This window comes from Prionailurus viverrinus, chromosome X (assembly GCF_022837055.1).
Source record: "Prionailurus viverrinus isolate Anna chromosome X, UM_Priviv_1.0, whole genome shotgun sequence".
In the NCBI taxonomy this organism is placed as follows: Eukaryota; Metazoa; Chordata; class Mammalia; order Carnivora; family Felidae; genus Prionailurus; species Prionailurus viverrinus.
In genome coordinates, this window is record NC_062579.1 from 109163045 (window position 1) to 109185388 (window position 22344).

At 42.6% G+C, this 22344-nt stretch overlaps 1 pseudogene; it reads right to left on the reverse strand.

Moving 5' to 3' along the window:
* Window positions 1–3343: 3343 nt before the first annotated feature.
* On the reverse strand, window positions 3344–5930 carry LOC125157425 (serine/arginine repetitive matrix protein 1-like; annotated as a pseudogene).
* Window positions 5931–22344: the final 16414 nt, after the last annotated feature.

Below are 22344 nucleotides of genomic sequence, written 5' to 3' on the forward strand. Positions count from 1 at the left end.
GAAAATAATGTTTTGGTATTGCTTTCTAGCAAACGTTCTTTGTTACATAAAGCCACACTGTAATAGAGTGTGAGCCAATGCATGATACAAGTGTATTTTGTTCGCACAAATGTATGCATGTTACATACAAATGGTCCACTTTTTCTTGGCCCTCAGTGTTTGTTGTCTCTCCCATGTTTCACTTGTGGGGCTTCCACATGTGACAGTTTGGGCCAAGATAAACCAGGTTGGTACCCAGAGCTTCTGAAGTAGAATCAGAGGGTATAGCCAAATCATAGCTGAGAAAAGCACAACCAAGACTTCAGTGATGGAAAAACAGTATGAAGTTTTAGGTCCAAGATGTGAGGTGAGGCTGTAAATAGCATAACAAGTCATAAGGGTCAATGTTAGGATGAAAAGGATTGCTTAGGACACTGAATAAAAGGTAGGTTGTGAAGCAGATCAGAACAGAGATTGAAGATAAAAGTAAGGGTGCCCCTACATTGTGGGTGAAGGTGGAGGTGGCCTGAATCCATGCTGTGGATGTGATTTTCAAAGGAGCTTTGCAGGGCTAGATGTCAACTGTATTCAACGCATGCTCTATGAAATCTTGGGAAGGATTGGATCCATCATCCTTCCACACTCCCTTGTATTGTCTGTTTAAGCCAGGTGTGTGTAGAGTTGGGTAGCAAATGGATTGCTTACATGCTACAGCGGTTAGAGCAAACTTGTAAGCAGCTTTCACAACCACGTTGGGAGCTATGGAACAGTAGTGTTGCCCTGGAGGTTCCTAGGTTAACTATGTTAGCATCTTGTTCAGACTGGGCTCTAGAATTGTGGGGTAAGGTATAAGGGGATTCTGTCAGTTTCTCTTCATGACGAGGGCTTGGAAATAAGGCTCCTGTGTTTTTTAAATGTTTATTATTATTATTATTATTTATTTTTGAGAGAGAAACAGAGCATGAGCAGGGGAGGGACAGAGAGAGAGGGAGAGACAGAATCCAAGCAGGCTCCAGGCTCTGAGCTGTCAGCACAGAGCTTTACATGGGGTTTGAACCCACAAACTATGAGATCATGACCTGAGCTGAAGGGGGACACTCAACCGACTGAGCCATCTACGCCCCACCCCCTTTTTAATTTGAGTATAATTGACACACACTGTTACATTAGTTGCAGGTATAGTTATCCAACAACTCTATACAGGTTCATGTATTTTTTACCGTCATTACATACCATATCAAAAAAAGCACTTAGGTGAGTTTGCAACAAGTGCCCATTACTTCTACCCTAGTGAGTTTCTGTTAAAAATATTCACTCAGATTTATGTGCAACTACATACAGGAATGTTCACTCCCCTCCAAATGTTTCTGTTGAAGTCTCCAATAAGAATTACCTTTCAGAAATGTCACGCAATAAGTTTTTGATTAAGATTGTGATTTTCTTTAGGTGCAATCAAATTAATTTGTTATTTAGAACTGGCCATCCAAAGGGACATTTTTTGATCAAAAGTTTGATAGATAGCTGAATTGGGAGAGTTAAACGGTTAAGACCTACATGTGTTTCACTTCCTGCAAATTTTATTTTTTATTTTCATTGATGAGAAATTAGGCAAAATTATTGAAGTGCTAGCATTTTAATTTTAATTCCTTTGTTAAATAAATAATACATTAGCTATCCTGCCCCACAGGGAAGAATATAATTGAAATACCGAACTCATTTCTTTGATACAGAAATAGTAAGAGGTAATGGCATACATACTCTGACACTTTAGCCACTTTTTGGAATCCCTGGGAGACTGGGTGGGTTGATGTAACAATGTCACATTTTTGGTAGAAACAAACAGCTTCCTCCAGTTATTTCTGTACCAAAATCTATTCATTTCCACGGTAGTTTGTTTCAGAAGTTTCTATATCTAGCTAATGTAAGAGTAGCTTTGAAGTCTCTTGTGAAGCTTTGTATTACATGTGGAGATTTAAAAATTAATATTATATATTACATATGGATATTTAAAAATTAATATTATATCATACTTTGCTTTATAAAACGATGTGGTCCTCTAATGAAACTGAACACTCTGAGAGTCTAGGAGTGGTTCATTGAGGAGTAATTCAGGAAAGGAATGGATAGACACAAAATAGAACAATCTTAGTTATGAGATGGTGATGTCAATGGTGGATCTACAACATGGCCCCACTAATTCCTTACTAAATATAGTAGTGACAACTGCTATTATGGGGCCATTCATCCATGTATCACACTATTCTGTAATTATTTATGTGTCTACTTCCCTCTCTGCAGTGTGAGTTTTTCAGGGCCACAGTCCATGTCTCATTCATTTCTCTCTCTATTCCCTGCAGTGTTCAACTCTGTGCCAGGCCAAACACAGTTGCTCTGTTGCTTGCTGTTTGCTTTGTAAAAGAAAATAGAACTGTATAGATTTTTCTTCTTTTTTTAATTTAGAAATTTACTCTGTTTAATCCACAAGCTTTATATAGCTTTAGTTTAAAAACAACAACGAAACAAAACAAAACAGAAACAGTGAAAACAGCACACTATTTCAAAGTCTGGGCCCTTCCAGCCTTCCAAGTATGAGAGCTCTGAAAGTTGTATATACCAGTTGGAAGACCAAGACAAAATTATGAATGGAGCTGTGACATTTCATAAAACAAACTTTTATATAACTGAAGGATCCTTCCTGGAACTAGTTAATTGCCTTGACAAAAAAAACCCACAACAGAATAGAATGAAATTGCAGTGTTCCAAACCAACTTGTAACACATCCATATAAACCCACAGTGTCCTGGCAAACAACATGCTTTCATTTTCTGTCTCATCCTAGAGCTCAAATCCGGATTCATTTCACCAGGGACTCCACAGGCAACAGGAAAGATTGTGGCATTAAAATAGTCGTTTATACTTCTGTGGTAGTTCAACAGTGGTCTGGGCTAGCTTGCAAACCATATAAGGTTGGAGGCATTATAACTTAAATGGGTGCTAAGATTCAAATAAGAAAAAATAAAGAAAAAAAATGAAAAGAAACAAAAAACCTCTGGGAATAGCCAAGGCCTTTAACCATAAGAATGCCAACAATATTTAAACCCCATTTTTAAAAAAGGGGATTTTTTTTGGCTAAAATATTTCACTGTAAATGAATTTATGTCAGCTGTCAACGAAAGAATGTCACTAACACACTGTGGACACTTTTCACAGTGTAAATCCGTGCCCTTTTTTTATACAGTGAACTTCAATCTAGCAATTATTACAACAAATGTTATATAGTTTAAAGCTCAAACACACTCTAGCAATTTTGAAATTGAATTGCATACAAACCGAATAAAATGTACATCGTGACACACATTCCCACCTAAGACTGTGGGGACACTTGAGCCTTCCGCATCGACCTAGCACCTTTTCGCGCAGGTGGTTTTCTAAGTCGTCGAGGTTGTCTTTGGGCTCACTTTTGGTCTCCTTCTTAGGCTCAGGCTCTGCCTCTGATTCCTGCTGTGCTGTTGTGGTTGTGGGAGCAGCAATGGCTGCAGGGGTTACAGCAGCCGCAGCTGCAGTGGCTGAGGCCACGGCCTTTTCCTTCCGGTGTTTTGTGCTTCTTGTGTTTATCCTTCTTGTGTTTCTTGTCCCTCTTTTTCTTCTTTTTCTTTCCACCTCCTTTGGGGTCCGAGTTCCTCGCCAGAGATGGGCTTGGTGTTGGCCTTTTAGCCTTTTTGACCGGTACTGCTGGTGACCAGTTGGTAGAGGGTGACAGACTGGACAGGAGACTGAGGTGCTGGGGTTTTTTAACTGCTGGCTCAGGAGATCTTGAGACAAATCAGGAGGGTGAGACCTTCCTTACAGACTGAGGGCTTGGTGAGGGAGCCTTTTTTGTCTTTTTGGTTTTTCAGAGTTCTGGAGACGCTCCTAATGGGCCTCATATGTGGAGACGGGGACTGCCTTCTTTGGGCTGATGATGATGCTCCTCTTTGAATGGGTGGAGGACTTGAGGAAGCCTGAGGAGCTCGAGGCCATGGTGAGGACGAATGCCGTTTGTTTGGTTGTGGTGACTGGGGCTCCGAGGTAGATTAGCTCAGGGAAGACACTTTCCTATGCTTTTATGATAATGAAGGCGAATGTCTCTTGGTGACTGGGGAGCTTCTTCGGGAGGTGGAGAATGGGAGACCTGACAGTTTGGTGGTGAAGATGGCAATTTCCTGCATTTAGGAGGGGAGGGGGAGAAGCCATTTTTCCCTTTGGAGGCAGAGAAGGAGAGTATCTCTGCTGTACTGGAGGAGAGTATCTTCTTGGGGAAGGTGAGTGCTGATGGTGGGAGGGGGGGTGGAGAAAAGGAGTCCTTCATCGAGGTGGCAGCATGGGAGACCTGCGCCTATGAAGAGGAGGGGCAGGAGAAGGAGAACGGAGCCTTCTGGTGGATGGTGGGAAGGGGCTCCCCCTCCATCTACCACGAGGAGAAGTCTCTTTCTGGTGCTTTCAAGGTGATGGAGAGGTACTCCCAGAAGGGGAATGTCTCCACCACCTGCCTACCTCACTATTCTTCACATGGGCCCTCTTGGGTCACTCATCTTCTGAGGAAGAAGAGGAACGAGAATCAGATGAATACTGCTGGTTCTGTCATCTGTACTGATGTTTCTGCTGCACAGAATCTGCTACAGCTATTTTGCCACATTTATTTTCTTCCAATTCAGGTAACTCTACTTTTCTAGGCTTAGGTGCTGCTGAAGGGGAGTCTTTTTTCTTGGTACCTTTGTGTTTTGTCGCTGAAGTTCTCCCTGGAGAGACAGAACCAGGACTTTTTCTTGTACGGTTTGACTGCTGAGGTGTTTGGGAATGATGAGTTTTAGGCGGTGGAGTTGCTGGAGGTGATGGCCTATGCCTTCACCTCAGAGGACTTGCTGAAGGAGATAGCCTACCACTTTTTGAGGGGGGCTGGATGTCCTCTCAGGAGGATTCTTTGGCGGTGACCAGAAACCAGATGAAGAGTATGATGAACTACTTCCAGACAAGGACGCTGATGAACGAACGCCTTCGCCTCACTGGAGATCTACTCCTCCTATACCTGGGTGGAGGCGGCATTCCTCTTGGTGGAGTTCTTCTTCGAGGAGATGGCCACCTTCGAGGTGAGTTTGATCCTGATCGGGATCTATGACACCGTCTAGGTTGAGTATGAGAAGGAGAGCAGGCGGTGTCTGGGATCTTGATTTTGAATGTGACTGAGATCTTGGTCAGGTTTCTCCTTCTCTTTCTTTTTTGGAGTTTTTCTCCAGAGAAGATTCTTTAGACTCTGGTACAGGTTCAGGTTTGGGAACTTTCAGGATGTTACTGGTAGAAATGGCCTCTTGTACTGAAGGTCCTTTTACTTTCACTGATGGTTCTGGGAGCTCTGGAGTTTTTTCCTTCTTTTCTGGAGCAGGGGAAGGACTCTGGCTCTTGGTTCTGTGGTGGGCACACTGAGAATAACTGCACTTTCTCTCTCTCCTGACAGGGGAAACTCATATTCTAGGGGAAGGAGACCTGAATTTGCATCTTCTTGGGCTTCCAGACCTCTCCCTTTTTTCTCTGCTGCTTTCTTTTTCTTCCTTATCCCTCTTATCCTTGTATTCATCTTGCTTTTTCAAAGATGCCAACTTTTCTTCTTTAATTTGTCTCTGTCTTATTTCTTCTTTCTTCAGTTCTAGAGAAGCAGAAGGGATTCCAGCAATGTTTTCTTGTGCACTTAAGAGCTGGGGCCACAGTTCTCCCATAAATTCTCTGGCATTTTTTCCATTCAAAAGCCCAGTCAGGTTGATTTGCATTATTTTTGAGACTGGATTCTTCACTTCCAGATCATTGAATATAAACTCAATCACAACATCATCCTCAAACCCACGGATTTCTATTACTCGTTTTGTTACCCAAGGCTTTATAACCTCCAAATTTACTTTGCTCATATCCACCTTTTTTTCCAGGCATGCTGCAAATTTCAGCTGCTTCAGTAGCTTCTTCTGTTTGTTGCTGAACCGACTGTCCTTTTCTGCACTTGTTCCAGAATCCTGTGTCTATCTTGCTGCCTCTGTATTGATTTTTCTTATTGTGATGTCAGAGTTTTCATACCCCAAGCTCCAAACTAAGACTGAGATATTAAAAATTTGTACTGTCTTCTTTCCCCCATGCCTATTTTCTTTTTCTAGTAGATGCATACCCTCGATCTCAGCTATTGGATCCACCCTAACGTAAACTTTATGTAGTCAGGGTAGAGGTGCACGCTTGTATATGTTTTTAACTTGTGTATATATTGGGCTGATATTTGAAGGCCATAATAAGATGGATCGTGTTTAGATCTTCTAGGTCCTCCATGGGAAAGACTGGTGAAAGCAACCAGCTGTCAGCTCATCAAATTCTTCCCGCTCCTTCTGGCCCTCAGAGCACAAGGCGGCTGGTTTGCTGAGGCTTATGCTCTACGCTTGCTAAAAATGATTTCCAGCCTAAATCCCATTTTGTTAATTAGTGAATCAAATGTCACTTGTGCTTTCTATGAAGTTTTTCTGTATTTTGAAATACAAGTATATGTGATGGGGGTGGGAACGGGGTGATATTTTATGTGTTCCAATAGCATAAGTATAACAGTTTTCCGAATGTCTGGTTTTGGCAATTTCATAACTAACAGAGGCTACCTGATATAGAACCTGGTGTGAGGCTCTTTGCCTTGAATACTTTGCTATTCTTCTGGCATCACTGCCAGTACCCAGCACCAGGGGATCCCCTCTCATCTTCAGAGCCTTCATGAGTTATCTACAAATAGTAGTGCAATCGACAATTCAAGATACATGACGCCCAGAAAATAAACATAGCAGAACTTAGACATACACAAATATTCACTTCATCCTAAAGATCCTGCCATTGCTCAAAATATGTGCAGAATTCTTTTTGCTTGTAGAGGCAGTCATCCAGCTGAATGAAGACATTTTTCTTATAACTTTACTTTAAAATAGGGGTGCCTGGGTGCCTCAGTCGGTTAAGCGTCCAACTGTGGCTCAGGTCATGATCTTGTGGTTTGTGAGTTTGAGCCCCACATCAAGCTCTGTGCTGACAGCTCAGAGCCTGGAGCCTGCTTCAGATTCTGTGTCTCGTGCTCTCTGCCCCTCCCCCACTCGCACTCTGTCTCTCCTTCAAAAATAAACATTAAAAAAATTTAAAAAAATATAATAAAAAATATCTTGGGCTGAGGACATTATTACCTACCTGATTCAGTGGTTTGGTTGGGTCACTTTTACATATACCCCCAAATCAAAAATGGGTTCACAGAATAAAGAGTTCCCACCATTGAGGAGAAACAAATGAACTAACCAACAAACCCTGTGAAAGTTCATCCAAATGAGTGGCAAACACATTTGGAGTTCTGGAAGCATCACTGGAATCACTGTATGGCCTCCTAGGAGACAGACAGATTTAGAGGTAACAGCAATCACGTCCCAAACTGGATACTAGGGGAGAACGAAGCTCTGACACCAGGAAAACTGTGGTATGAGATTTATATAACTAGCTTATTAACCAGGCTGGACTCAGTGGGGTGAAATTATGAAATTAATTTGTCACAAGTGACTTTCTTTCTTCTTAATTTATTTTTCAGAGAGGGAGAGAGAGAGAGAGAGAACATACAGGCAGGGGAGAGGGGCAGAGGGAGAGAGAGAGAATATTAAGCAGGGGCTTGATCCCAAGACCCTGGGATCATGACTTGAGCCGAAATCAAGAATCGGTGGCTCAACTGACTGAGCCACCCGGGCGCCCCTGTCACGAGTGACTTTCAAATCCATTCCATAAGTTCTCCCTTCTTGCTCTTGTACAGAATCTCTGGCAGATTCCATCACTTTTTCAGTCATGTATAGTTTTTAATGAACAATCTCAATCTTAGGGATTAAAAAGCTCAGTCGGATAAAAATCAGAACTTGAGTCTCTTTCAATTTGAAGCTGCTCTCTGGCCTCAGAAGCTTCCAAATAGCGAAGTTGGAGCTGTCGCAGGTTGTGTTCCTGGGAAGCAGAGTCTGCGAGGGTGCTCTTGGGATCAGCACCTGTGGATAGGAAAGGAGGGGAGAGATGCAGGATTGGGTAGGGGAAAAAGTTGAGCTGCAATGCATTGTAGTGGTTTTGGCCAACGTTCTGGGGAGCTATGAAGCGGAGATGACCCTTCAGAGTTGTCCTGAGTTGGGTGAGGGCACCAGGCCTTTATACCCTGCCTTGATCAGCCATGGCACGAGGGCCACCCTTGAAAGAGCACGTGACCTGAGGCAAGGTGGCTTTTTTTCAGCTGAGGCCCTCTCCTAAAGGGGCTGAGAGCTGAGGGCTGTCAAGTGGCGGCACTGCAGGGGTAAGGGGGTGGGTCCTGCATTCCCGCATGAGGAGATGGGCAGCATGTCATGGAGTCCACCAAACGGGCACAGTCTTTCTTCCATGCCTTTCAGCTCTTGCTCTCCTACTCTTCCACCCATGATGCTGTTTCTGGCTTCACTTGGGCCTCTAGATCTGATGGATGGAAGGAAATGGATGAGATCCTACTTGAGTGGTGCAGTGGGAATCTGGCATTGGCATGCTCTGGGTCTGGTGCACGCTCCCAGTGCTGCCTCTTTTGCTTGTGAAGTGCTTTTAAGGACTCTCTGGAGTTACCCGCCACGGTGACATTGCACTGCACCATCTTTACCTGGGTGACACATCCTCAGAATTGACTACTTTTGACTCCTCCCACCACTCTCCTTCTGCTTCTGGCAGTACACCCAATGCTCATTTTCTTTGGAGATACCCCTGCCTTGGTAGCCAGATCTCTTGGGTTGGGTTGTTTCAGGGTGGCTCACACCCATCGACCTTCCCCAGTGTTTCTTGTTCACTGTGGAAAACACCTTTTCCCATTAAACTCTGGCCATGCCAGCAGATCCCCCTAGAGCCCACGCTACCCTGTCTTTCATCTTTAGACTTCCAGGTGACAGGAGGAACCAGCTCCTATGTTCTCCAGGAGATACACGTCACGACCTCCAGGTGGTTTTCTTGAAGTCTTTGTACTTGGCTTGTGACTACTATGTCCTTGGTTCTGGTCACTGTGCTTGGAGTAATATAGGGTGACACGGGGCTTCTTTTTGAGTAGTTAATGCATTCAATCCCGATGAGCTTTCAATTCAGCCAAATCCCCAAGTTTTGAGGGAACGTGTAATCTCTAGTGCATTCCTTAAATAATTGAGCACCATCGCCACTGGAGGTAACTCCTACGCAGGCCAGGCCTCGTGTATGCTAGGGACGGCGATAAGGCTGGAGGCTTCGCATGTCACAAAGAGGGCACTTGTACTCTGCCATCCATTTCCAATTGGGAGTCTAGGAAGTCCTGGCTTTGTATGTGTATGAAGTAGAGGCTGCCTGTACTGTGTGATCTCACCATCTCTTAAAGGCACGTGTAGGGAGCTGGAGTGGCTACAGCTTGTCAGTTACATAATCAGTGGTGTCTTGAGCGGTGAGGAGAAGTGAGTAGTTAGAGCTTAGGGATATATGTCCTAACTGTGGCAGTCCAAAAGGTTTCAGAAACTCTGATACAGTCAAATGAACATGCTTTTTACTGTCAGAAGATTTGGGTTTAAGCTCTAATGGTATGCTTTGGGCGAAATTGCACGACTTCCCTGAAAACCGTTTTCTTCATCTGTAAAGCTGAATAAATAATAGCAACTCTATGAAGCTTCGCAGGATGTTTTGAGGACCAAATGCAATGACACACGTGCAAGTAATACAGTAGGGATAGAAAAATATTATAATTTAAAGTGTTTAAAGGTTGAACCTGCTTTGCACAAAGGATGAGAAAGAAGCCTCTTATCTATTGTTATACTTTTTTCATGTTATTCTGGCTAAAATGTAGAAACTCAGATGGTTACGTACTTACACACTCTGACCACACTGACAACATTCTTTACATAGAAACGGGTAATTTTCCAGGAAGGTGTAGAAAATGCAACCAGTTTGGCAACCCGTGGCACGATTCGCAACTAATAAGACCCTGCATTATCTTAAAAAGTTACTTATTTGGAACAGTGCTCCGGGAAATCTAATTTGAGATCATTTAAATGTCAGTAAATTAAGGGGCCCAGATGATTAAATATAGTGTACAGATATTAAAAGCTGCAGGGATGAAGCGTAAGAACATTATTCTCACTCTGATTAAGAACTGCTACAGACAGTTCTTTTTCTAGTGTAGTAGTTATTAAAAGCTATACCTTTTATTATACATTTCTGGAAACTCAAGAGTGGATTTGGAAATGTGGAGAGAAAGGAGAATGATGCATTTTGAAATCCTTGAGATCTTTGAGTGCTTTCCCTTGTCTTCAAAGTAAAATTCACTGAAAGCGAACCTGTAGAAGGTGTTGTGGAACTCTTGAAAATTGCAGCCATGGCTTCCGTTCCAAGATGCCCTGGTGCCCACATTAAATTAGGTTTAAAGCCTTTACTGAAGGATTCCTATATCATGGGCAACAGATATGAAGGGAGAACGAATCCACAGAAGAGTGAGGCGTGATTCTTTTGGAGGGGTGTCTCAGTCTTGGGCAAATGTTCCAGAACTTTATTAGGCCTAAGAATTGCCTGCAGAGCTTGTGAAAATGCAGATTTTTGGCACTCAATGGCAGAGCTTCTGATTCCACAGGGTTGAAGTGGACCCCCGGAGTCTGAATTGCGACCAAGAACTCCAGGTGATGCTGATCTACACTCTAAAAAGCAGTGGTCTGGAAGGAACAGCAGGTGTGTACAGAGAACTGTGGTAAAATGGAATACAGAGCCCAGTGGGAGTATAGGGGATGGGTAGATGGCACGTGACTGGTAAAATCTAGGGAAGTCTGCAAAAGGAAGTGTGATTTGAGCTGGGCAATGAGGAACGGACAGGACGGCTGCAGGTGGATATAGTGAGGTGGGGGCGGGGAGAATCAGGAGGTGAGAGGAGGCATTCCAGGTGGAAGGTTAGGGAGCAAAAAGGTAGGCATGTGAAAGCGCGTGGGGAATGGCACAGTCTGATAAAGCTGGATTGTAAGATGCCTGTAGGATTGAGGTGCGGGGTACAATAAAGAGGGCCGAGTATAGACTGTGGAGTTCTTTGAAGGAGTCTGACTTCATTTTATTTATTTATGACAAATGTTTAAAAAAATTTTTTTTTTTAAATTTTTTTTTTTTCAACATTTATTTATTTTTGGGACAGAGAGAGACAGAGCATGAACGGGGGAGGGGCAGAGAGAGAGGGAGACACAGAATCGGAAACAGGCTCCAGGCTCTGAGCCATCAGCCCAGAGCCTGACGCGGGGCTCGAACTCACGGGCCGCGAGATCGTGACCTGGCTGAAGTCGGACGCTTAACCGACTGCGCCACCCAGGCACCCCTAAAAAAATTTTTTTAAGTAAGCTCCACTGGCAACGTGGGGCTCGAGACCACGACCCTGAGATCAAGAGTTCTTTGTTCTACTGACTGAGCCTGGCAGAAACGCCAAAGGAGCCCGACTCCATTTTAAAGGTAATGGGAGCCTTTGAGGTCCTTTATGGCAGAGCATCGCATTGTTACCTTTGCTTTCACTAGTAACTCCTTCCTTCCTCACAACCTGTTAAGAATGATAGTATTACCTGCATTTTACAGCTGAGGAAACGGAGGCTCAGAGAGTTGTTTTGAGGTCCTAATCTTGTAGCTGGTGCCTGACAGTCAGAATTCGAACTCAAGTTCCTAAGCGAGGTCATTAGGTGGTTCTTTCAGTGGTAGAGGTAACAGGCGATGTGGGTGCTGCTCACTCGCTACAGTGGGAAACACGTCCGTCATTCATCCGATAGTAAAAGGTTGTTGCGTACAATGTTAGGTGCTCCCGTTTGTTTCATAATTTTTTTTTTTAATATTAGAGAGAGAGTAAGTGGGGGAGAGGGGCGGAAGGAGAGAGAGAATTTTAAGCAGGCTCTATACTCAGCACAGAGCCCAACGTGGAGCTCGATCCCATGACCCTGGGATCATCACCTGAGCCAAAATCGAGAGTCCCAGGCTCAACTGACTGAGCCACCCACACGCCCCCATGAATTTTTTTTTTTTAGAAATCAGATCACACAGTTTAAAAAGGTAAATTGTGTTACATGTCTTGACAAGAACAACAGGAGTCCCCTACCCTCAACCTTACTCCAGTCCTGTTCTCCAGAAGCAACCACATTAACCTTTTTCAGCTTTTTTCTTGGTCTGGAGTATGGAATATTTCCACATTGCTTAGTAATATGCTTCTACAGTTATTACTTGTTTTTGACATTTTACACATCATCCGTTAAGTTGCAACTTATGGAACTTGATTTATTTGTTCCATAAGTTGCAACTTAAAGGATGATGTGTAAAATTTGTTAAATGGAAACAGTCTCCCTCTCTCTGCCCCTCCCCTGTTCACACTCGGTCTCTCTTTCTCAAAAATAAATAAACGTTGAAAAAATAATGAATTAAAAATCAGTATTATCTGTGCAAACATTATTTTGATTATGTAAATACTGTACATAGCTGCCAGTTTACTCTCCATAGAATAACAATTCCCTTGTTTGCTGTTTCTTTGTTTTATTTATATACTGCTCCCTACAATTTCCTTAGACCGCAAAAACCACTTGTTACAATCACACACATCAGGTGTTCTTCCATCCCTTCCTCCCTTCCTTCACTCTTCCCCCCCACCTCTTCCGGTCCTTCACCCTGACCTTCCCCACTCCAATCTGGACTGCTTGCTCTCTAAGCCAGTTCCACAACTGCCATCCTGGGGGCTCTCCTTCACCATTGCCTGGGGGAATCTTCTTCCCTTCTTTCTTCTGTCGATCCCCAGTTTCCTGGGCTCCACCTTATTCATTCTTGGCTTACTTTTTTGTTTTGGTGCAGACCAACCGCAAAGAGCTTGCTAAAAAGGTGTGATATTGCGATGTATAATAAGAAATGTGTATTTGGTCTGGTCCCAAGCACGGAACTCCTAGAACCCTTGTAATTTCCTAAGTGATGAGAGCAACAAAGGTGTCTTTTGTCATGTTAATGATGTAGCTTTTGGAAGAGCCCCTAGGTAATGTAACTTTGGGGGCTGGTAGCCAGGGGAACCAACCCAGCAAACCCTGGGTTGGAATTTTCAGTCCCACCCCCTGACCTCCGGGGAGGGGAAAGGGGGTGAAGATTGAGGTCAATCACCTACGGCCAATGATTTAATCAATCACAACTGTGTAACGAAGCCTCCCTAAAACCCCAAAAGGACAGTTCCGTAGCGTTTCTGGGTTACTGAACCAGGATGCATCCACGTGCCGCCCAGTGGGGCCCCAACCTCCACAGGGACAGAAGCTCCTTTGTTCAGGACCTCGCCCAATGTATGTCTTCATTTGGCTGTTGATTCATATCTTCTAATATCCTTTGTAATAAAGCAGTAATCTAGTAAGTAAAATGTTTCTCTGAGTTCTGTGAACCCCTGTAGCAAGTTAATTCAACCCCTGGTCGTTGGGACCTCTGATCTATAGCTAGGCAGCCAGAGGCACAGGTGACAACCTGGACTTGGAAACTGGCATCTGAAGTAGGGGATGGAGGGCAGTGTTGGGGGACTGAGCCACTAACCTGCAGGGTCTGACGCTATCTCGGGTGGATAGTATCAGAATTGGGTTGAATTGTAGGACACCCAGCCCACATAGGAGAATTGCTTGGTGGTGTGGGGAAAACGCACACATGTGGTGTCCAAAGTGTTGTGAGTGTGGCAGTAGTGGGAGAGTAACCGAGAAACACAGGAGGGAAGAGACTGAGGTTCTCCAACCTGGGCGACAGGTGTTTGCAATACCCTGAATCTTGAAAAAGTCTTTTATTCTGCTTTAACACTTGGTAATGATGCTTTGTGCTGAGCACGAGTGTGCCCTCTTAATATGCAAACATACCCTTCTGTTTCAGGAAGTCTTCTTGTTTTATTTCTTTGATTCTACCCCTTTGCTTTCCTTGTTCTCTATTTCTGAAACCTCTCTTATTTGGGCATGGGTTCTCCTCAATTGAGTCTTTGATTTTCTTACATTTAATCACTTTATTCTCTTTGTCTTTAGCTCTACTTTTGGGAAATAGTCTCAACTTTATCCCCTACCACCTCTAATGGATTTTAAAATTTGGCCAGTATGCTTTAAATTTTCAAGAGCTCTTTCTTATTCTAAATATGATTGTTTTTCTTTTGAAAAATATCCTCGATTTAATATTTTCATAGGTTTGACATTTCTAATCTTAAAACAACTAGTTATAAATATTTTGAAGTTTTTCTACTTTATGGATTGTCTAGTTCCACTGAGTTGTTTCATTTTGGTTTTTTCTTTCATGTTGGAGGCTTTCTTTAGATTTGCTCTCCATTGTATTTAACGGCCATGCACAAACAAACCGATAAGCTTCTGTTTATGAGTAGTGTTTTTGATTGGTAGCCTTGGAGGGCAATTAATAAGGGACTAGCTGTCAGTATCTCTCTCTCTTACTCTGGAGAGAAATGCTCCATTCTTCCTGGGTGATAGGAACTTGGCCAACAGCATTTTGGGAGCCAAGCAGGGAAAGGGGACTACTGAGGCTCCTTGCCATTCGGCATTTAGACTTTCATGTACGTCCTTTGTTTTCAGCCTGGTGTCCCTAAGTTGACTTCCTCAAAAGTATAAATATAAACTTCCCTTGTGTCTACACAGAGGGGAGAGAGCCTGGATTTGCAAGGAGGGAAGGGAGATCTGTGAGCATAGGTGCTTATGCAGGTTTTCAGCCCCAAAGTTCACCTCCTGAAAAAGAACGGAATCTGTCTTTGCTGACCTCTGCCTCTTGTTTCCACACGTGTTTATTGAGTGGCTGGTATGTTACAGATGCCACCATCCACCTAGAATAAAATGATGAATAAAGACAAATGTAGTCTTTGCCCTTGTGGAGCTTATAAACAAAGTGACCCTAATTATAACTAAGACAAGTGCCAAGAAAGAAAAGGAAGAGGTAAAAAATCCAGCAATAATAACCATAACCACTAATAGCCTCTTAGTCCCTATACTGCCGAGCATGTGCTGAGATTTGACCTACTTAGGGAGTTCTGAAGTTATGGCTGAGATCTGAAGGGAGAGGAGTTAATCAGGGGCCAGTGGGGTGGGAGTATAGATGGCCTCAAGGAAGAAGGAACAACTTGGGGCAAACACCTGTGGTGGGAAGCAGCCTAGAGAGGCCTGGAAAAAGTCTAGCGTGACTGGGGTGTGGTGAGGGTGAAGCTGCATTCAGTTGTGATCACATTAATGTTCACTAATCAGAGCTCTAAATTGAAAATCAAATTTGTCTTTAAGCCTTTAAGTTCAACATTCTAGACATAAATCTAGTATTTCTGTACAAAAATTCAAAAAATCACTTCACTTGTTCTCTGAGTAACTCTCAATAGACTTTCCCTTAAATGTCTACCCTAAATACATTTAGAAATTGAATAAATTCGATTCCCATAAACCTTCCCAATGCTTGACAGGGTAATCTTACATACCTCATAAGCAAAATGTTTCTAAGTCCTATAACAATGCTTACAAATTTAATTAGTCACAATTATAATGGTAATAAGTCACATTCTGCTAAGCTTTCTTGAGTTTTGTATATACACGTAACAAAATCTTACCCTTTCAATAGTTTAATGATAATTAAACATTTCAAATTAAAGCTACCACTTTAGAATCTTTAACAGGTCCACTTCTATCAAATGTTTCAAATACAGTACCTTAAATTACAAGCACATACACAGATTATCATAATAACAAAATGTATTCCTAAAATAAGTTATTTACTGAGCGTTTGATTTGCTTCAATACTTACATATACTTACTGCTAGATTTTACTACCTGGGTCGCCAGATGTAGCTGATAAAACATAAGATACCTAGTTAAGTTTGAATTTCAGATGAACAACGAATAACATTTTAGAAACTGAAATTCAACCGGGCACCCTGTATTCGATCTGGCAACTCTCCTGAGTTTGCAAAATCACTTATCCAACTAGGAGAGCTGAGTCACCATCTTTGATGGGCTCTACTTGTTTGCTCAAAGATTTGTGGCCATAATATTGTTAGAGGGTCAAAGACTTGTGACCACAGTATGGTTACAGATTAGGGATCTTCGTCAAAAGTTAGAGAACTGGGTGCTACTTCATGGATGATTCTACCTAAGTCACAGCTTAACATGCTAATTAACTCTAATTACCTCAGTTTGACCTGCTAGGTCACTGGTGGCCCTAAGCCCATGCATTTTACCTGGGATATAGTTCTGCATCCCTGGATATCATGGATTATTTGGATACCTTCTAGGTTTTGTCATTACCTAATTTTTATTGTACTCGGGTCAAACATTTAATATCATTTGAGTTGATGGAGTCATATGATTTGAAGCGATGGAATTCTGTACTACTCAGACACACTCTGTCCCAAAGACCTTAAGACCTTAGAAGCCATTGGAATAATTTGGCTCTTTTCCCCCCCGCTAAGAGCAATGGGGAGCCATCAAGGAGTTTAAGCAACAGGGTGACATGGCCAGATTTTTGTCTTTGGGGGGAAAAATCAGTCTGGTTGCTGCACAGAGAATAAATAGGAAAGGTTTGAAGTGAATGACAGAGACCACTTAGGAGGCTTTTGCAGTAAAGGAACTGAGAGATGATGATAAACTTGGCTGATGTTGATGGAGAAACAGGTCAAACTTAATCTATTTTGTAGGCAGAATCAATCGGACATGATGGACTGAATACAGGCAGCGAGAGGGAGGTGTTAAGCATGGCTCGCAGGTGTCTGGTGGGAGTGACTGGATGAACACGGACACCATTCTTAGATAAGAAAATGAGGAGGAGAAGAGTAGTTTGCTTTAAGTTTTTGTTTGCTTTGCTTTTTTTGTTTTTGGCAAGGTAGGGAAGAAGCAATGAGTCTAATCTGGGCATACTGAATCGAAGATACATATGGGGCACACGGTGGATATGGTCAGCAAACAGCTGGAAATGCATTTCTCGATCATCCAACTATGGCTGTAGAATCCAGAACTTCCCATGGCAACACAATTACAACCTGTGCTTTTGGAGGCTTTCTACTATGGCCATATTTCACAAAAGAAACCTGTAATGTGCAATGTGTCCAAAATAAATTTCAGCATTAGAGCTGCTATTCTGACCTTGGACATTCTGCTCTCTTGTTGGTTGGTGATGGTATTTAAAAAAATGTTACTTCATCAATAGATTCAGGGTAGTACCCATATTTTGGGAATCGAGTGTATTTGAACCAATATCCAGGAGGACACTATTTATATGACTTAATTTAGTCTTGAATTTTTTGCCTTGTTACTCTGTTTAAAGATGCTAAACTATTTAGAAGAAGTAGGTAAATAATAAATCTCTAAGCTTGAATGGCCTGTTTACAGTCAATTAACTTCTACCTTCAGGAGATGGGAAATTAATGAACTTTGTCCTTTCTGTGACAACAGATTTTACTCAGTTATTTTCAAATTGTTGTGAGCAATTCTTGTACCTTTTTCAATTAGCCAGGACTTCCTGACTATGTTTTCAGCACCAGGTAGTGGATCCCTGCTCTTCAGGACATGGGTCTGTAGTTTGTCCACTTTGCTGGTGTTTTGTTTTTAAAGTTTTTATTTATTTTGAGAGAGAAAGAGAGAGAGAGACACACAGAGAGAGAGAGAGAGAGAGAGAGAGAGAGAGAGAGAGAATGAACAAGTGGAGGAGGGCCAGAGAGAAAGGGAGAGAGAGAAAGTTCCAAGCAGGGTTCACAATGACAGCACGGAGCTCAATGGGGCTCGAACTCACGAACTGTGTGGGATCATGACCTGAGCCAAAACCAAGAGTTGGACGCTTAACTGACTGAGCCACCCAGGCGCCCTTTGCTGGTGTGTTTTATGTGGACGACATTTTGGTCTGTTTCTCACTTTGTTTTTCCAAGTCCAAGCATCTTTCATTCTTATTCAGAATAAGTCACTGGAGCTGTTCATGGCAGTTTTCCTTCTTTCTTCTTTTATTTATTTTGTGTAGGGTATCTTAGGATATTTGCAAGGATAGAGTCCTAAAAATAGATTGTCTCTAAAGTGAACTTTTATGATACTATGCTAATTATTTTGATTTTTATTCAGCTGTGGGAAACCACTCATCTGTTCTATTCACACTATTTTTCAGATTACTGAAAATGAGGATATAATTATTATTTATTAACTACCACCAGTACTTTTTCTGGAATACAAAGTATTGCTATTTCTATACAACTTTTGACTAATTAATTAGAATGTATGCTCATATTATCAAGAATGTTTATCTCTATATTTGGAAAGAGAACAAGAACACTTTTAGACTTCTTAACATAGAAATTCTTTGCAGGCTTGGTTCCATAGTTAGTCTGGGACCTTAACAAATCATCTTGAGAGTAAATTACTCACTGATAATAGATGTGGAATAATATTCAGTGTCCGGGAACCTGAGTTCTCTTCCTAAATGATGAGTGGTTAGCAGAAAATGAAAGATAATCCATGATATCATTAAACAGTTTATCAAATGAGTTGTGATATAGTTTTCAGGAACCAGGAGAGTACAGCAAGGAGCCTTTCCAACCTTGTGGTTCAATTTTAGAGTGCACTGTTGGTTACAGCAGGATCAGGGGTAAGAGGATTCCAATCAAGTTTCAATGATCTACAAAGAATCAAGCCGGGAAGGGGTGAGAGTTGGGATCAGAGACAGAAGAAAAATGAAAACAACAACAACAACAAAAACCAGGTCTTGAGAACAGCAATCCAATGGGAGGCTAAAATCCAGTGGCAGAGGCAACTAATACCAGATGTAAATAATAACAGAGAGGTCTCAGGAAGAAGGGGGGCAGGTCTAAGAGAAGTTGTTATACTATAAGAGACCACTTTGGGGCCAGCATGTGCATCTTGGGCTTAAATCTTCCCTTTATTCACCTGGTCACAGAAACATCCCCATGAGATCATAGGTGTAGGTTGAGGGAAACCTAGCAGTATGATAGGAGGGAGATCAAGACCATTACCACTCTGGGGCACCTGGGCAGCTCATTCAGTTAAGTATCCAGCTCTTGATTTCGGCTCAGGTCATGATCTTGTGGTTCATGGGACTGAGCCCCCGTGAGCCTGCTTGGGATTCTGTGTCTCCGTCTCTCTCTCTGCCCTTCCCCTGCTCGTGCTCACTCAAAATAAATAAATAAACATTAAAAAATAAGACTGTTACCACTCTGTTCACGCAACTTGTGCCTTCAGTGGCTGGAGGATGACACCTGGGAATTTGGGGCCCACTAGGCAACCAGTGGGACAAAAAATTAGGCTATTTTGGGGGGGGATGATTGACCTTATATAGGAGAATAAGGGAGCTGCAACATGGTGGGACAGAGAAGCTCTCCTATCATAAGCTCATGGCAGACATCACTAATCAATTATGATATGCTTTCCCATCCAGCTAGACTGGCTACACACTCCTCAACACAGTGCTCCAACAGATGTAAATTGTTTGCCTTAGAACTTGAGATGAAACCTATGTGATGTCTTGGGTCTATAGTATCAGGACAAAGAATCAGAAACAACTATAGGAAGGCCTGATCACCTGCTCACGGGCTTCTTTGTATGCTGACAGTTAAAAGTATAAGGACAAACAGTCGTGTCTATATAGTCTGATGCTAGGAGACCAAAGAAAAACCTGTGGAGTCAGAGCAATAGAGCAGAGAGCGAAATCAGCCATTAACTAAATAAGGACCCAGTATTAGGAAGGATTGCTTAAAAAGCAACCATGATGTTAAATCATAGCTTATTACTCATTTGATATCAGTGACCAATTAAAAAGTACTAGGACCTGTATGGACACTCATCACCCAGAGAAGAGGTAGGGTGATTATAAGCATAAAAGAAAACCTACTAAAGCATACTTAGAAAGTAGTTCAATTATACTATGGGATTATAATACAAACAACTAATAATAAAAATACACTATTAAGAATACTAGAAGCCAAGGGGCGCCTGGGTGGCTCAGTCGGTTGAGCGTCCGACTTCGGCTCAGGTCACGATCTCGTGGTCCGTGAGTTCGAGCCCCGCGTCGGGCTCTGGGCTGATGGCTCAGAGCCTGGAGCCTGCTTCCGATTCTGTGTCTCCCTCTCTCTCTGCCCCTCCCCCGTTCATGCTCTGTCTCTCTCTGTCTCAAAAATAAATAAATGTTAAAAAAAAAATTAAAAAAAAAAAAAAAGAATACTAGAAGCCAAAAGAAAAACAACTCAACAATTTCCTTTAATGTCAACCCTAACTAAACTTTCTTCTCCCCTTACTAAACTACAGCAACGATGGCACTAACCATCAGTATCAATGGAATCAAGACCCTTCAGACCCAGGTGTCTTTTCCAGCTCCACCAGACTTAACAGCCCACACTTTCTGAAGGGAGAAAACTCTCTATACTGACATCTGATAGGAATCAAGAGCTGAATTTTGCTAGACTATCTAAATTCAGTGGATGTCATTATCTTGGCAATGTTGCAAAGGATGAATGCAGTGCTTAAAAAAAATCCGAACCCTTAACTTCAAAAATGTTCCATTAGAAAACCACATACCAATTTAAACTTTGCAGCAGGCAGATGAAATGTTTTTGGAACTCCTTCCCGAGAACGGCTTTATGACAGGCCTGTGAGCCAAAGAATTAAACATGATCTTGTAATATCAAAATTTATTTTTCAATGTAAAATGATAATGTCCAATTTGTTCACCTTCTGTTTTGACTATCCTTGGCTCTGAGAGACTTCTGGTAGTCTCCAAAAGGTAAATTCATCCTTAAGGACAAAGACCTTCAGACCATGTCCCTAGTATCTGAAGACAATCCTAATTAAGATCTCCCCCAAAATGTGTTTTTTCATTTTTCTCCCCACCCCCAAATATTTTGTGCAATGGCTGCTTCCCTGATGTGTGTAGCTTCCTCATATAAGAAACGTGTAGTATTTATTTATTCATCCACTTAGTCATTTGAGAAAAGTGTATACCCATCCCTACTCTCCAGGTAGGTCCTACATGGAGGCTGGGGGTGTAGGAGTAAGCCAAAAGAAAAAAAGCTTCTGCCTTCATGTAACTTACAGCCAAGAGAGCAGAGACAGACAATAGGCAATAAACATAACAAGTCAATAATATAGAATATGTCAGAAGGTGATATGTGCTTCAAACAAAGCAAAAGAAAGGCAAGGGTAAGGGGAACGGGGGTGGGGTGGGGTGGAAAGTTGTAATGAAAAGGTGACCTGTGAGCTGAGATTTAAAGTAGGGAGAGTATGCCATCTCCATATCTGGGGTAACTGCTACAAGTGGGGTGTGGGGAGAGGTGGGGGAAGTAGAGAAATGCCTGATAAAGCAAAGGAATGACAAGATGAGTGAGGATGAAATGGGGTGAATAAAGGGGAGAGTAAATGGAAATGGAGGCAGAGTAGTAATAGGGCCAGATGACAGAGCGTTATGTGAGTCCCTTGGCTTTTATTGGGAATGATATGGGGAGCTCTTGCATGGTCTTGAGTAGGGGTGTTTCTTGACCTGATTTGCATTTAAAAGAATCACCTTGGGCGGGGCGGGTGCCTGGGTGGCTCAGGGTGTTAAGCCTAGGATTTCATGACATGGGGCGAGATTCCCACTCTCTGAAATCCACAGGGTGAGGAGGGAGAAGACCTGGGACGGCTGGAGAGGGTGGGGAAACAGAAGTCCAGGCTTTGGCAGCACCATGGCCAGAAACTCAGAGGCACAAATAAGCCTGGTGTTTCCCGGGAAATGAAGGGAGACCAAATGTGGAATATAGCAGTGGGGGAGGGGGCAAATTTATAGTAAAACAATAAATGCCCTAAATATTTATTATGTACCATCTCTACAAAGAGCTAAAGAAAAAGCATTGAAGTTGATCTCTATCTTCAAGGAGCTTGTATCGGGGAGACAAAACTGCTAATGTCAACAAAACAACCAAACTTCAACCTGAGACAGCCTGCAGTTGGCCAATGCTTTGAATTTCCGAATCACGTCTGCATGAATCTTCTGACTTGACCCTCGTGATAGCCTGATGGCATCTCCCTGATGGCAGAGAGAATTACTGCTGCTGTGCTCAATCAACCTGTTTATTCTCTCTCTTCCCTCTGATGATAAGCCTCATGAGGGCAGGGGCCATGCCTGTTCTACCATTGTACCCCCACACCAGGCACAGCTCCGAGTTAAGAGAAGTGCTCAGGAAATCTTTGCTAAATGCATGCATTTCACAGATTGGAGACTCAAGGCCTTGAGGGGGAAGGACTTAAGTGTTCAAGGGAACACAGCATGTCCGAGAAAGAATCAACTAGAATTCATGGCTCTGGTTTCCCAGGCCAGTGTTATAACTTG